This window comes from Artibeus jamaicensis, unplaced genomic scaffold, assembly GCF_021234435.1.
Source record: "Artibeus jamaicensis isolate MK-2021 breed Jamaican fruit bat unplaced genomic scaffold, CSHL_Jam_final scaffold_612, whole genome shotgun sequence".
Classification (NCBI taxonomy): domain Eukaryota; kingdom Metazoa; phylum Chordata; class Mammalia; order Chiroptera; family Phyllostomidae; genus Artibeus; species Artibeus jamaicensis.
Genome location: NW_026522049.1, coordinates 5564291 through 5581346, shown reverse-complemented (window position 1 = coordinate 5581346; position 17056 = coordinate 5564291). Strand labels below are relative to the sequence as shown.

Below are 17056 nucleotides of genomic sequence, written 5' to 3'. Positions count from 1 at the left end.
GCCATCCACGCAGCAGTCCTGCCAGGGGTGCTCTGAGGTCCTATGAAAAGAGGACATCCCCCACCACAGGGCTCCTTCCCACCATGTTGTGAGGAGAGGAGCACCTCACAGCTGGAACGCCTCTCCTGAGCACGTCGCGTCGCTGACTCCCCGCCATGTTTTTTCACGCTTGCACTGTTAGCGATGAATAAAATGTTCTTCACCGCACCCCGAATTGGGGGTTCCCATTGGCATTGAATTGGCACCAGTGACCATCAGTTAACATGTGGAGGGGGCAAAGTCCTCATACAATTATTTTCAAGACTAATGGAGACAAACTCCTGTGACAAGTAAGTGTACAATAAGCGTCCATTCTTGAGTCCCTCATACTGGAAATGGGTGATTCCCGTAGGTCGAGGATACAGAGGGTAAAGGGTAAAGTATAAAAAGCTGTAAGAGCTAAGCATGGGGTGGGGAAAATTCCCAGGAAGGACAGGCCCCACTGGCCACAAGTTAACCTAGGAGGTCAAGGACAAGGAGATTCCAGGCTTAAAAGGCTGTGAGATGATAGGGAAGACACCACCAGAGAGGACATTTGTGTGTGGGTGGTGTGGGGGACGGGAAACAGTACGGCGTCGAGACAAGCAGCCCGAGATCTTGGTTTGAACCCTCAAATAATGTGTAGCCCTGGAGATAGTCCTCCAGTCTTTTAAAGAAATTTTAAACTCAGGCTTTTTAAGAAAAAAATTCAAAAAATGTTTTTTAGAATTTTATTTCTTGATTTGTGAGAGAGAAATCGATTTGTTGTTCCACTTATGGATGCATTCATTAGCTGATTCTTGTGCTCACTCTGACCAAGTATTGAACCCTCAGCCTTGGCATATCAAGGCAACAGCTACCAGCTGAGCTACCCAGCCAGGGCCGATTGCTTACGCTTTTGGATGTCAAACTCTTACAGGTGAAGGGAGGATCCTAGAAACTATCTTGCAGGCTTACTGTAAAGATTAAATAAGAGAACATATATAGTGAGTGCTTGGAAAGTGCTTTGTATACATTTGTCTCCATTTGGCCCAGAGCTGGAGACTTTTAAGCCATGAGAGTTTTGCTATTTAAGAGCAGTCTCGGCCAGAGGCAAGAGCTGGCCAAGGTGCTGTTAAGGTGCCTTCAATGGGGAAAAGGCAGCCGCAAAGTAATTGGTCCATTAAAGAAATAACACAGATGGCATTTGTAGTTTTAGCATCTGGCCAATTTTGGGGAGCTAGAGTGTTTATATAATTGTTGGTTGGATGAGGCTTCACATACAAAATTGATTCGTAGCAAGTTCATTACTGTTGCTTATTATTCCATCGAGGTTCTCTGTGAGGTTATAAATGCCAACCATCTAAAATCAGACTCACATTATCATCCCCCCACCCCCGCACTGCCCCGCTCACCTCCAGAGCTTAAATTAGGTGCTGAAATATATCAAAGTATAGGCAATGGAATGAAATACAAACAAGGACTATGGGGTGAGTTATTGAATTTAGATATGGGTTGGAAGCAAAAGAGAAGATGAAGCTTGCTTTGCCATCCGGCTCTGTCCTTCCTGTACAGCACAGGTGGCAAACGCAAAGCCTGTGGGTAAATCCAGCCCTCCACCTTGTTTTATGCAGCCTGGCACCTTGTTTCCACCCAGTGGCAGCGCTGAGCTCCTTGCCCCTAGTTCAGGAGTAGTTACATTTATACAGTCCCCAAAATTACATTTGGCCCTTTAAAGGCAACCACGAAGCTGATATGGCCCCTGGTGAAAATGAGTTTGACACCCCTGCTGTGGACCCTGGGGCATAACCACTCCCTCAGCCTTTACCTGCCTGTGTTTTAATGACCCACTTCCTCCTGAGGCCACCTCACTGCAGAGGGAGTTCTGAGGAGGGAGGGGCCATGACGTCACTCACTGTTGAAATCGTTTGAATACATCTTTTATCAATTAGTATTTACTTTTGCTGTGTATGACAGAAGACCCCCAAATAACTGACTGTTAAAAAGACAGCAGTTTGTTTATTGCCCACACAAAATATATCTAAAATGAATTAATCCATGACCGTTTGGCAGCTCCAGAGTTATCAGGAACATGGGCCCTTCTGTTTCCGTTCTACCATCCTTAATGCTTGGGTAACACTTGCACACTTGTTTTCCAAGATGGCTGCTGCAGCGCCAGCTCTAACATCCATATTTCAGGCGGGAGGAAGGACTAAGAGTAGAAGAGCGGTTATATGCCTCCCAACTGCATTAGCTCCATTTAAGCAGGCTGCATACAGAAGTCTCACATGATACTTCCATTTACATCCCTGCTTTCTGAAAGCACCTTATTTAGAGCAAAGCTCCACTTTCTTCAGCCCTCTCCTGAACCACTCCACCAAAGCCAAGACCCATTATAGGTTCTTTCTGGTACCCCGGTCAGAGATGCCCCTTGGTGCCCCTGTGGTGCGTGGTCTCCCTCACTGCAACAAAAAATAACTCCAAATTGCTGATCTACAGTGGTCCTGGTTGACAGTACAAATACACAAATATTGACAATATGAATACACCATACATTTGACCTGTGGTTGGGGATTGAATTGGCTGTCTCCTCTACCAGAATGCAAGTTTCCTGAGAGCAGGGGCTTTGTTTTGCTTACTGCTGCAGTTCCAGACCCAGCTGGCTCACAGTAGCCTCTACAGGAATATGTATCCAGTGCATTTAGAATGACTTGAATATAGTTTCAGGAGCAGGGTTAGCTGCCATTAAATAAGTAGGTTCCAATCTCCTGTTTGGATAAATTCAGCCAAGTCTTCAATTTTTGATTAAGCTCCCAAAAGATCAAACCCCTGGTCAGGTGGGGCTTTGTCAGCTTCAGTTCCTGAGGAATGGGCCTGGTGGTCGCCATTGTGGGGGTGCAGCTGGGATCAAGGTCACTGGTGAGCCACGGCTTGTGCGTTGGGTACACAAAGGAGCAGGAACCAGGCTGGGCCTGGCAGGGGCAGAGTCTGCAGGAGCGAGAGGGTGTCCTGCCTTCACCTGGGGGCAGTGTGGGGATCGTGTGAGGAGGAAACCCTTCTGACCTTGCTGCTCCTACCCCAAGAAGCTGTCGCTACTCACTGGTCTCCATTCTAGTGGTATCCATGAAGCCCCTGTCCCCAAGGAAAAGCCAGTAGGCCTTGACTGGATGTAGAAAGCGTGTTCATGCTCTGCACCATGCAGTGCATGCTGGCAGTATGGGAGGGGCTGGGGGTTGGCTGCCTGGGTCTGCAGCAGTGGGCATGCACGGACAGGGAGCGATGCCAGCTGTGGAGGGGACGCTGGGGAGGGGGCTGGGGTGGGAATGGGCTGCAGGGAGGCAGATAAGAGAACATCACAGAAAAATGCCTCCTTTTAGAAACGTTGGCCAGGGCCTGTCCCACTCCCTTCCTTCCCAGAATCCAGAAGGAAAGACACCGTGAGGAAAAATGGTTAATAAGCGACTGTTGAAGATGCAGAGCAGAGGGTATAGTGTGCTGTCTTTGGTGTCCAAAGAGGGAAAAGTCAGAAGGTTTACTTGTAAATGCACGTGTGTCAGAGAAGGCAGACACACTGTGAGAACAATCAGGAAATGGACCCAGCCACGGCCCCCACCCCACACGCAAAAAGACAGGAAAAGAAAAATGAACAAGAAGATCAACCCAATGGTCCCCTGTGAGTGAGGAGGGACTGATGGGGGACAGAGGTGAGGACAGCACTGGACAGTGAGACAGTTTCATTTCTCAGCCATGAGAAGCTATCACTTATTCACAAAACAATTTTAAAATCAAGCCAGAGGCTTTAAAAGGTGAAATAAAACTATGTATTTCTATGTACAGGTTAGGATGGGGAAGAGGAAGGGTAAGGGAAATTCATATTCTGTGTGGTCTGGATTTTTAAAAAAATGTGTCCAGGTTTTCTTTGAATAATTAAAAATAATGGCTAAAAATAAGGAAGGATGCAGGAAAAGAAGGAAGAGAAATGGCATTTTCAGAAAAATCTGGGTTTGTACCCTGGCTCTGTCATTTACTGTGTGATGACAAGCAGGCTGTTTGACGTCTCTGAGCCTCAGTTTCTCCACTGTTACCAATGAGGATGGTCATACAATAATACTAACACTACTGCTAATGTGGTTCCTACTTCATCAGGTTCTTGAATGGGTGAAATTAAGACAAAAAAAAAATGTGTAGAACACTTAGCCCAGAGCCTTAGGGCCAACCAACCCTAAAAATACCAGCATCTGCAGTTACAGCTAAATGCTTATCCTAAGTGATAAATTAATTCTGATTACTTTTTGTCATCTCATGACTTTGGAGGTGATCTCTGGTAACTCCCCAGCTGGAGGGGCAGGTGCTTTGTAGTTCTCACTTGCCTCCCCTGAAAATCTGTCCCATCGTTGCTCTGATCTCTCCTGGTTTATAGTGGGGAGGTGTATCCAGGCGGACTACAGGATTCCTGGGCCTGGCCCCAGAAACGCTTCTCTAGGAAAATAGTGTGCTCTGTGGAATTTTGTTCCATGCCCAATGAGTCCATGCATAGCTGGGTGGGAATGTTATCTAGGACTTGTTCAGAGGCCCCAGGCTTTGGGCATTGATGTCTTGATTTGAAGATTTTTATCAAATGCTGAGCTTGTTCCGAGCACAATACTGGGAGTTCAGGAGATTCAGAGGGAGATGGGCGCAGAGGTGAATAAATCATAGCCCTTATCCTTAAAAATAGCATGAATCATGACTGATGGTGCAGAAAAGACACAAAGGGCCAAATAAAACTCAGTGCTAGAGGTTCACATAAAATGCTGTGGCAGAGCTGGGGAGGAAAGGGTGACCTTGGAGGCAGCATTTGTGCTGGGCTTTGCTGGGTGAGCAAAATCCAAAAGGTGTAAAGAAAGCTTCCCAGGATACCAAGAAAGACCTGAAATAGGAAAACCGCAGGGTGAGATTCCAGAGGAGAGGAGCCCCTAGGAGGAGTATGGAGTTGAAGTTGGGGGTGGGGGCGGGGGCGGGAAAGGTGAGAAAACGGCAGGGAAGGGGTGGGGGAAATGGCCGACTCCTGTTAATGTTATTCATACAAAGGCTTACTCAGGACAGTTAAAAGCAATGAGCTATCTTTATGTATCAATATGGATACATCTGGAAAGCATGGTGCTGAATTGGAAAAGCAATTCACAAATAGATACATGGAGTAAGGTCACATTTATATACATTGTAAAATTTTATAAAGTGATACTATAATATATACACTGTTTCAGATAGTTTTTATTTTATAAAGATAAAAACACCATATATACAGATACACAAAATATGTTGCATTGTAACACTATTTTGAGAACCTCAATGATACTGAAGATTTTCTGGGAAAATAGAGGTGGACAACAGTGTGGGGGGTGCTGGGGGTAAGGAGGTATAAACGGACTAAAAAGTAATGTACAAAAATAGAATAAAGAATACATTAAAATGTTAAAAATAAAATAAAAAACCTCAAAGACACTTCACCCAACAACAGAATATACAGGGGTGGGCAAAAGTAGGTTTACAGTTGTCTATGTGGAAAAGGACACGCAGGGCATGATTATTACTGTAGCTTTTATTAACTCGGTTTTGTGTGCCCGCCATTGTTAACCTGTGCATTCTTTTTAAGTGCCCTTGAAACTAGCGATCAACAACAGGAAAACAATCAGAAGTCTTTATACATCTTATTAGCACACTTCTGTACAATCCATGGATCGATGCAGACCATGTGTCACGGAGATAAAATAGTTTCTACGCGGCTTCCTCTTGTCTTCGTAGTTGCAGAGCGCTCCTTGCTTTGGAGGTATCAGTGTTTATTCAACTCATTCCTACTGACGACATTTAGATCCTGTCTTTTGTTGTAAAAAATGTAGCTGCAGTGAATAGCCTTGTGCGTATGTCTTTTTCATAGTATTGCCAGTGTATCCTTTGCACGGATTCGTGGACGTGGACTTGCTGGTTAGAGAATAAATGCATGTGAGATTTGGGGCCATACGGCTGGATTTCCCTTTTTGACATTGCACCCTTGTGCATTTCACAGGTGGGATGTTGGGGGTGGGGGGGGCTTCCCAGATGAAAGACTCTGCCTCTGGGAGATCCTGTGGGCTGCTGCCCATTACCCTGGGCCCCAAGTATCAGAACTCAGAGTTCTTTTCCCTGGAACATTCAGTTGCTGTAAGGAGACGTTGTCTGGGTGTCTGCCGGGAGGGAGTGTGGATTACTTCCAGGTGTCTGTGTCTCCACATGTGTGTGTGAGGCGGGGTGCTCAGGGGATAGTGGCTGTGAGTCCTCTTGTTCCATCTGTCCATCTTCTCTCATTTTCCATTTCAGCCTCATATTTCACTTTCCCCAAGGGTTTCTGAATCCCGAGCCTCTGTCTGTGTCTGCCAGACAGGCTGAGATCCTCGCAGAGTGTCATGCTGGCTGCATTGCTACTCTTGGTTGGGAATTCTGCTCGCTCAGTAGTTATGCTGTGTCTCCGTGGGGTCACTGCCTTGCAGAACTTGGCTGCAGTCTCTTGTCTTCTTGTGTCCCACCTCCCATTCTCTTCTGTATGGAGCCTTAAACCTTTTGTATCAATGTAGGATTATTTGGGGGGTTTAAGGTTGGAGAGGAGATAAATCTTTCATGCCACGCCATCATTTTGATCCAGAAATGTGCCAAGAATGTGTAGAAAACACTGAAGCAACTGCAGAGTGTGAAGGAAATGGTTAGGAGAGATGAGGCCCTTTTAAGAAGGGATGCTCTGGACCGTATTTGGTTCCACTGAATGGTTTTTGAGAAACACAAGTGAAGGATTTGGCTTATTTTGAAAATGATTTTGGCCCTGACTGGGTAGCTCAGTTGGCTAGAGAATTGCCCCAGTACACCAAGTGTTGAGATGGGCAGGGTGGGAGAAAATGGCGGCTGACATCAAACCAGGGAGGGCGGGCTTTATCCGCATAGCAACCTGTGCCCCAGGAGAACCACCAATGATGTATTGCCGCTTTGTTCAAAGGGCCCAATCCCCAGCTCCCAGGAAGAGAGCCAACCAAAATAACCCCCCTCCACATTCCCTGCTTGGGCACAACTTCCCCAGCCCTACTCTGTGGGCCGGGGAACCTCACTGGGGTGCACAAACCCCAGTAAAGCTCTATACCGCCTAACTTTGTGGCTGATTGGCATGTCTTCCTCGGCAGAGCCTAAGAAAACCTTTCACCAAGGTTGCAGGTTCGTATCCCCGGTCAGGTCACATACAAGAAGCAACCAATGAATGCATAGATAAGTGGAACAAATTGAATGTCTGTCTGTCTGTCTGTCCCCCCCCCTTCCCCTCTTTCTCTTTTTCTTTCTCTTTCTCTCAAAACTTTGCTTTTGCTTGTCAGGTAGGTGCGTGTTTGGCTGGGCCACCCAGGTTCTCTACACATAAAGGATCAATCCACAAGTGAGTTAATTGTGAAAATAAAGGAGCTCTTATGCGTAACATTGGGGATATGCTAAAATATTTGATTCACATACCTGCTTCCTCACATATATATGAGGCTTTAATCTTATTATAAAGCAGTAAAACAAAGCAAACAAATTTAAAATACCCACAAGGCATCTGCAGAATTCTGCTATGCTTCCGACAATTTCCTGGGACCCTCGCACATGCCGTGAGTTTTCCCAGATGCCTTCCTTCTTCTGAGACTAAGATGTGAAGCGAATGTCACTTGTACCGTCTACCCAGGCTCAGACTCAGGTCAGGAGCTGTGAGGGGACGTGGGACCGAGATGGTCTCTGTTGTCCAGGAATTTATGGTCTGCGGAGTAGACGGGCCAGCTGCAGAATGAAGTGATGTGTGCTGGTTCAGTGGAATACACGGATGAGTCCAGGATTTAATCACCGCCGCAAACAATGTACATTTTTGTACATGCTCACTTTGGCAGCGTGTATATTAAAACTGAAGCCATACAGAGAAAATTGGCTGGGCTCCTGAGCAGAGACAACTTAGAAACTCACGAGACACTTAGATTTTTGTGAGGCAGCCACACGAAATGCGGAAATGTGTCTGGACTTGGTCCCAAGAGTCCCGTGTTTCCTCCCCCTTTCTATGTTTTCTTTCTATTAAACAAGCCCCTTAACCCTTTCTGGGTCTCAGTTTCTCCATTTTTAAAAGCAAGGGGGAAGGTTAAATGATGGGGCAGGCCCTTCCACGCCAAACTCTCCAGGGGGTAGCTTCCTGCTAGTTCCTGATGTGAGGCGAATAGCCTGGTGAGGACATTCCTGATTCTGTTGCAGAACTGGCTGGCTGGATCCAAATAACCAGCCAGGGCCTTTGTTAGCTGTCTGTGTTAGCCAGGGGAAGCGCCGTCGTGCAGAACAAACTGGATGAATGTAATGACCGGGGGTTACTTTGCTCCGCATTTCTGAAACCAGAGGCGCTGCCTGCTTGTGCATTGCTGTCTGGAACATTCGTGTGGAGCAGAGAAAGTGCACACTCCCAAATATTCACAGGCCATTTCAGGTGAATGGCAGTAGGGTCGGCTGGGGAATTCGTTCCAGGTCTGATAATACAGCCTGACCCCTGGAAATGTGTTCAGAAATGCCCAGTGAAGGCCCGAGGAGACCTGGTACTTCGTAAAATGTAGTCAGTGGAAGGATAAAATGTATGTTTTGGTTTAAGAAACATTTTTGGAGATTGAGCATCTATCTACCTCCTCCAAGTTCATGCTCAGGTCAGTGGGAACACAGAGGCGAACCCCTGGTGTGTGTCATTTCAAAGCGCGATATAGGATCTTAGCCACTCCTCAGTACCCCACCTGGGGTAGAAGCTGAACAGTGCTCTTAGTGGGGATTGATCGTTTTTAATTGTAGAAAAATACGCGAAACGTGAAGGCCATGCTGATGATGCAGGGACATACCTAGGGAATAATTTGGCTTTTTGAGATGACTGTAGGGAGTTCTCATCCCATCTCAAACCCCTCCTTTTTCAGCCGTCGATGTGCTACACCCATTATTTATAAGCAGCGTGGTTGGCCAGACACAAACACTGATGATAACGGTTCTGTAGTTGAAATTCTAAAATTTGTGCATAGAAATGTTATCGGTGGCCCACGAGAATGGCCCAGACATCACTGCAAGTTCCCCGCTGCTCAGCATGTCACCGGGGGCTCGCCTTATAGAAATATTAATTAGCCTCTCAAGACTTGCTCAGCCATTTCTATTCATACGTAGCTTATTATTTATAGAAGTGTAGGCGTATTTCAGGTGTTTTCCTAACGGTATTTACTAAGTTTTTGTCATGTGGTTTTGTCTTTGCCAGGAAATTGGACAAAGATCCTTCGCTGCTGAAACCCTGATAAGCTGCCTTGGTTTCCCCGCTGCAACTCAGAAGAGGAGAATGTCAGCAGAGACGAAGACTAAAGCCGTGGTTTTCTCTGACCACTTATTGACATTCCCTTTGCACAGGGCTGAATGCCATCACTTGATGATTCCAGGCCGACAGCGCAAGGTAAGGACAATTGAATTATGTACTTACAGTTGTGCTGTTAGTGGTTCCAGTAACATGGGCGCCCATCATTCCTCTGGCTTTGCACCTTACCGAAGGCTTCCACCGGTCAGCCTGGATTTCTGGCTTTTTAAAATTCAGTTTTCCTTCTCCTTTCTTACTCCATTGTTTATTGATAAATATGTATGAAAATACAAAGGGGTGGGTTAACACGGTCCAGGGAAAGCCAGTATTTAGGGAATAATGACTTAAGGATACCTGCCGTGAACTCTGTTGCTCCGCAAATTTCTTTTTTGTCACCCTTTTCTCATCCACGTGCTACTGTGGGAACTGCCATCCTGCTGCCATCCTACTGTGGTCACTTGGCCCTGTGGCCACAATTGATTGGTTTACATCTATCTCCCAAGATAAACTGGGCCAATTAGAGGTCTTTCCTAGAGAGTCGAGTGGGGAGGCAGAAAGTGCTGCCTCTCCTTTTCGAAGCTTGATTGACAAGTCTCAGATCTGCAGGCTGTTGGCAGCTCTGTGGATGCAGGTGTTCAGGGCTTGGTTTGTAGCCAGAGGGAAGAGAGAAGCTGATATAATCAAAAGGAGTAGAAGGTGTACTTGTTTCCAGGGGCTTCCCGAGACAAAGTGCCACAAACTGGGTGGCTTCACACAACAGAAATGTATTTTCTCGCAGTGCTGGACTTAGAAGTCTGAAAGCAAGCTGTCGGCGGGGCCATCCCTCCTCCGAAGGCTCTAGGGCACCTCGTCTCTCTCCCAGCTGTGGTGGCCGTCAGCAGTCCTTGGCATTTCTTGGCTCGTAGACAAGAAATTCTACCTCATTCGTCACGTGCTATTCTTTCCTCTGTGTCTCCACACTGTCTGCTCCATGTCTGTCTTTCCGCCCCTCTTACAAGGCCAGCAATTCGATTAAGGCCAGTGGGACCTTATTTTAGTTTAACATCTGCAAAATCCCTGTTTCCAAGTAACGTCACATTCTGAGGTTCCAGACAGACACGAACCTTTGGGGACACTGCACGGCACAGCACAGAGCAGGTGGCCTCATGTCATCTGGAACCTGGATTCCTGTGTGTTCTCCAGACCAGACCACACTCCAGGTTCTGGGTGTTCCAAAGCAGACCTCTCTCCTTAACAATAAATTCTCTTTGTGTTTAAGCCTAGTTCAAGTTGATTGAGTGCTACATAATTACAAAATAATATTTAACTTATATAAAATAATACAGAACGCAAGGGCTACTTTTCTATTAGTTGCCACTCTAAGGAAAGCATTAAGATCTTTTTCTGCGTCCGCTAGTGAGGGTGGGTGCCATATTAATCAAGAACAAAAGGGTTCCCTTCAGGGTGGCTCGGGGAAAGCAGACCGTTTTTCTACATTGTCAGAAATGAGGCCCACAGAGACTCGGCCAAGCACATAAACACACGTGTGCACGCACGGCCAGCTTCTGGTCAGCCAGCCTGATGGGAGGCCACGGGCTGGGCCAGCATCCGGGCCGCAGGCTCCTGCTCTACTTCTCTGAGTCTCTGGGCTCTGTGCTTGTCCGTGTGTCTGACCCATTTCTAGGCTGCAATTCCTGCATGGTTACGAGGTGGCTGGAGGAGGTCCAGACATCCTACTTGGCTACAGCAAAGCCCCGGGTCAGGAAGGGGCCATCTCCTCCTAAGTCTCTTTTTAACGGCAAGGAAAGCTTTCCTAGGAGTCAGCCAGCAGACTTCTCCTCATGTCTCACTGGCCAGAAAGATGCCACATGCCTGTGACTGACTTGGACCTGCCAGGGCTCACCCCTTGGACTGGGACTGCGATGAACCCCCTTGAAGCACATGGCTGAGTGAAGGGGGTCGGGTGTGGGTTCTGAAGAGGAGAGAAGGGTGGGCGAGAAACGCGTGTCAAGTGGGCAACCAGCAGGGTCAACACCTGGCAAACCTGTGTGTCCAAAGTCACAAATGACCAGAAGGCTCGTCCACCAGACATTCTACGTCTCTTTCTCTCTCCTTTCTCTTTACTCTCTCCTCTAACTCTGTACCCCCCCCCCCCCGTGCTCTCCCTCCTCTCTCTTCTTTCCCTTCTCTCACTACTGTTCACAGCTGGATTTCTTGGCCAGGTCTCTTCAGACGTCTCCATGGGGGCTCCACAGCAAAGAATCCCATTCACCACCTTTTCCCCTGGGCAATGGCCTGAGAGGGTGGCTCCAAGCTGGAGCAGGTGTAGCTCCATGTCTCCCAGGGCCAGGCAACTGCTCGATGCAGAGACTCAGCGATGCTGCCTGTTCTTGTGGCCAGAGACTCAGCGATGCTGCCTGTTCTTGTGGCCAGCCTCCATCCAGCAGCTCCAGGCTCTAATGAGTCCGGGAGATGGTCCCCTGGGGCTTGTTGCCTCAGCTTGGAGCCGTGGTGCCCATGCAGCAGGAAGCGATTCCCCTCAAAGGCAGTCCCCCCCCCCATATCCCCCACTCACAATATAGACCAGGCACAAGGCCTGGGCTGAGGTGTATATGGGGTGGGTTTACTCCGCCTCCTTTCTGTATAGGCGGTGTAAGAACACAGCCTGTGATAAGTGCCAAGAGGCCTCAGACCCAGTTTTTACAAGGGGAGCCTCAGCTCAAGTTTTCTGTGATCTGCAGTGCCCTCTGGACTGGGGTGGGGCAGTTATTTGAGGTAGGGGGTGGGGTGAGAAACTTGTCCCAGGCCTCATCTCATCCTGGAGCTTCCTGACACTCAGGGAAGGAAAGGAAGACTTTTCTATTTGTTATCTCATGGAAGCATCTTAGCAGCCAATGTTGTGGGTGTCTGCACCCCAAATTTGCATTTAAGAAGCCTGGAGTTCACAGAGCAGAAGTCACATACCCAGATCACAAAGCCCATGTGAGGTCCAGAGGGAATGGGACACAGGGGACAAGCATGATGGAAGACAAAGGCTAGGGGAGACCTAGCACAAAAGTCGGGAGGGCAGGCTGAGTGGGTCCCCCGTGTAGTGGATGGATAGCCTGTGGATGCAAGAGTTAGCAGAAGGCCCAGGGAAGATGGAGGGGAACAGGATAGGAGATGAGTGGGCGCCCTCTGGTGGCCACTACTGGGAAAACAAGGGACAAGTGGCAGGGCCTGCGTGGAGCTCCGCCAGTGAGGCCCCGCTGGCTGGGATGGCCTTGAAAGAATGGTCCTTGGGAAATAGGAAGGCACCAGGGACTTCTGGGAACTGGGAGAAGTGTTACCTGTGTCACCTGTGGATGTAGTGCTGGAGCGTGAGTTGTGGCCAAGAGGAAGCCCGTCATGGCCAGGAAGAGAAAAATGTGCATCAGATTCCAGGACCGAGGCAGGGAGCTGGAGGCCAGTGGAGCAGGAGTTGAGTGGGTGAGAGAGGTGAAGGCTGGTAACTAGAGGTCAGGGCTGCTTGAAGCCCCTTCAGCACTGTGAGCAGCGAGGCCTGAGGGTGCAGGACAAAGGCAGGACCCGAACAGGCCTTTAGATCTGGGGATCCAGGTCTCCATTTTATAGCTCACTCTGGGGTTGGGGGCTTTTCTGGCAGGATCCAGAGGTCAGGGGTCTCCACTAGGCGGAGACTCCATGTGCAGAAAAGAGCCTGGGTGTGGGGCTTGCCACTAAGACCCATCCCTTCCCTGCAGTGGAAACTTCAGGAAGGGATTCCATTTGGACAGTCTCTGCCAGGATGAAATGTATTCCTTCATACTTCAACCCCTGTCCTATTTTCAGTCTGCTTCCTAAGTAAAACATGCAATGAGTGATATGAAAGCATTTAGCAAAGTCTGATACTTGCTCAGGGCACCTCACTTCCCTCGCTCCCTCCCCCCCTTCTTATCTTCGTCTGAGTCTCTGCTGGGCCAGACGGTAGGCGCTGAACCCAGACTGTCCTGTCTGAAGAGCTGTTTTCTGTGGGTAATTGCAGAGGCTGTGTGTCCCAGGGCCCGGTCCCTGATAGGCAGCGCACTTTCAGCTTTTCGAGTTCAGGGATGTGCAGGTGCGCCCTCTGGCGGTCACAGCCCTGCATGTTCTCAAGCCTCAGGCCTAATTGCGAGGCGTCCTGCACAGCTGACCTGCGTGTCAGCCTAGGCTGCTTTAAGTATCTCACTTTGGACTGAATCTTTCTTGATGGCCCAGCCAGAATGAAACTCATTGTTTCATCTGCGTGCTTGATACAAGGCTAAGTGTGAGGTAGGTCTGCAGGTGGTTTTGCCAAGCTGAGGGGGATACACATAGCTTGAGCCTCCTTTCTCAGAAGCTTTGCTGTGAGCTCCAGGTGGCAGCGATGGGCCACGGCCCTGTGCCTCTGAACTTGCCATCACAGACCGCTTCCCAGTTGGGGAGGCAGGGAGGGAGTGACACAGACTGACCTATCTCTTCCATGTTACTCCGCTTTCCTTTCCTAGGGCTAATCACTTTCATTAAAATCCACTGCATGTTTCCAGTGCATTAAAAATATATTTGGTTTTATGCTGTGAGTGTCTTCAAAAACTGAGAAAAAAATCCCATGGTGCACAACTCCAAACCAGGGATATAGTTTTGCATTCCCACCACTTGCAGGAAATATAGTTAAGAGCAGTTCAGGCTGATGTATGTAGCCCCAGAGAATAGATAAGTTCCAGAAATACCACACTCTGTCTGCTGTCCTTTCGGCTCTCAGAATGACCTCAGCGTCTTTTACAACAAGGGAAGGCTTTGCCTGCTGATCTGGGTGGGCTGGGAGGGCAGGGGAAGACCTGCCAGCCTGGGCAGAGGGTGGGTCTGTCCCTTAGTCCAGGCAAGGTGCTGCTGGGTCTTACTTACCAGGTGTGGGGCCCAGCTTTCCTTGGTAAGTGCTGAAGAAATGCTGCAATGGCAGCCACCTTCAGCAGTTGGGGGCTGTTGCATGTTCATGGAAAGGTTGGCCTGCGATGCCCAATTAATGTGTTTTAAAAGATTTATATGCCAGCTAAATATTTTGACAGACAAGCAGAAATAACTGTGAAGACCACTCCATCTGCCTCCCCTTGTTTATTGCCTGGATATTTACACTGCTGCATTGGAAATTTCACTGATCTGAGAATCCGTGTACAGGAAAAGATTCCGTCTCCTGGTGAAGATAGGAGACCACTTTTTGTTCCTGAGTGGAGGATGAGGAAAGAAAACACAGCTCGCACGACCACTGAGGGATTCCATTCCTTTCCACATCCAAGGCTAATAATGCCACCCTTTCAACCGCACCCCCCGCCCCACAATTCTTTAAGAATATGTTGCTTTTTTATTGCTACTTGCACTGTGGTTGTAGCTGTAGGGGAGTGAATGGCTGTGATAGAAAACCTTGAATAGGGGTTAGCAGATTGTACCAAAGAGCGAAGATAAGGTCTGCACTTAAGGAATTTCAGATCTCCAGTGATCTTCGAAAAAACAGAACTTTTTGGAATGTCAGTGCAGTGGGTATAGGGAAGGCTGGGCCGTCAGGAGGCTTCCTGCAAAGGGGGAATTTTGAGGCAGAGGCGAGGGTGTTGAAAAGACTGAGGAATCTGGTTTCGTGTTTCCAGCCTGCTGAATGGGTTGAAGCTCCCCGAATATACGGATCCCTCGCCTGGCTGGGTCCCGGTGCTTGGTCTCCCTCCTTCTGCCACCTGGTGGCCACTTGGTCAGCTCTCACTTCCAGGTCTCGGCTGGCACCAAAACTATGAAAGACGGGAAAAAAATCCCTTTTTGGTGCTGTCACTTGAAGTGGCACGAGTTTTTGATCGTCTTCATTTATTTCACTTTATCTGTCCTGAGCTGGGCTGCAGAAATGTGGGTATGATTGACAACAGAAAGATTCTGAAATATATCATCTGTAGATCAGTCACCTTCCTAAAATCTGACAGACTCAGAGTTCCCAAACCCGTCTGTCCCGAGCACTTAGGTTCAGGGACGGTGGAGCTGTGTCCCTCCTGCAGCGAGCGCCTGGAGCATTCCTGGGCTGTGTGGATGAGTCTGTCTGCCCTGGAGCCCACGAGCATAAGATGAGGGGTCTGTTTACATCCATACGTACCGTGACCCTCAAACAGTCATGCCCATAGCTGTGACTGATTCTGGTTGACAGATTAGTGTGTGGAATTATTCACTGAGGGTAACAGAAGGAGGACAGGGGGTGGCTTTGGCCATGCGACACACCTCCCTGCCGCTGTGGCAGCATGCTGCTCTGCCCTGGGGTCAGGGTCTGGGATGAGCAGGCAGATGGGAATGAGGTCCCTGAGGACCCCTCCCTGTCCCCAGACTCAGTGCCGCACGAGTACCCTCACACTTGGATGCAGTGGGGGCAGGAGACCCCAGATTTGCCGATGTCGACACCCTGCTTCCTGATGGAGTGGGCAACTTCATTTATAGACAACAAGGACTTCATTTATAGCAACTTCACTTACAGACAAGCCTGCTTCTCGCAAAGTGTTTTTGTGGAGAAGTCACGCTGTCTGAACAAGCGTACAAAATGATAAAGGAAGACCTGACCTTACTTATTTACAGTCCTCCATGTGTCTCATGCTCCTGCAGGTCAAGTGTTAGCTTCTCTTTGTCATCGTGTGTGATACCCACTGAGGTTCCTGAGTTGTGTAGAGCTAGGGATGGGGTCATTGTGCAGAGCATCCAGAAAATGAGATGGAACTTTATTTCTGCATGTGGGCAGAGAGCCTCACATACAACTTGGCTAAGTAGATATGGGTGTCCAGAACCCCACCAGGAAGCTAAAAAAGAGGGGAAAAAAGGAAAAAAAAAGTGTCCCCTCTCATGCAATGTTGTGCGGGTTGAGGACGCAGTATAATCAACACTCCACCAGGTGGCACTGTTGATCCATGTTTGTGGGCCCCAGAAGCTGTCTCTATGGTAACAAGTTTACAAATTATGGGCAGAATTGGCCTCATCCTGTGCGTATGTGTGTGGATGTGGAGTAGTTTTTGCATGTTCAGGAAAGTCAGCACTGTGCAGCAGGAACTACTAATATGCAGCGAAGAGAGAGAGAAAGCCCTGAGTTGGTTGGAGCCTTGTGAGGTTTGATCCCTGAAGATACCAACCAAAGGGTCCATGGGTGAGCGGAAGAGCAGGTTGATGTTGGCCTGTCTGTCTGTCTTTCTGTCCCTTCTTCCTCTTTCTAAAATCAATACATAAAAAAGAGAGAGGGGGTCAAGGAAACGTTCTCATACAGGGCGGCTCCTAGAACACAGCTGCCTGCTCCCTTTTTGTGGCCCACCGATCCTTATGCTCTCTAATGCCAGCTGCGGGGAGCCCGGGGTGGGGGGACTGCAGGCTGCATTTGCTTTTGTGCAAGATGCCATCGCAGCACCCAGCCTGGGGGAACTGGGGTGGCCTGAGTTGTGGGTGTTCCAGGGATGTGGTGAAAATGTTACATAAGCCCAGACGTGCAGTTACTAGGTATCCACACTTAGGATCACTCTCTCTCCAGCGTGGGTGTCCCATACTGTCTGTATAAGTGTTTCCAGAATGGGCTTCTGCTGGCCCTCGATCTCTTGCTTGATTCCAGCTCCCTGCTTGGTGCTGGGTGCTGGGTGCTCCATATTCACTGTGGGGGTGGCCCTTTCACCTGCAGAGGTGCAGAGGCACCTTACTGCGCATCTCTGG

At 48.6% G+C, this 17056-nt stretch overlaps 2 non-coding genes across 2 annotated transcripts; one reads left to right on the top strand and one right to left on the bottom strand.

Annotated features, from left to right (window-relative positions):
• The first annotated feature begins 7894 nt into the window (after positions 1–7894).
• On the top strand, positions 7895–8001 carry LOC119049145 (U6 spliceosomal RNA). Its single transcript, XR_005082465.2, has one exon. It is a non-coding gene; the product is annotated as a U6 spliceosomal RNA (small nuclear RNA).
• A 3912-nt stretch (positions 8002–11913) lies between these two features.
• Positions 11914–12042, bottom strand: LOC119049148 (small nucleolar RNA SNORA51). Its single transcript, XR_005082467.2, has one exon. It is a non-coding gene; the product is annotated as a small nucleolar RNA SNORA51 (small nucleolar RNA).
• Positions 12043–17056: the final 5014 nt, after the last annotated feature.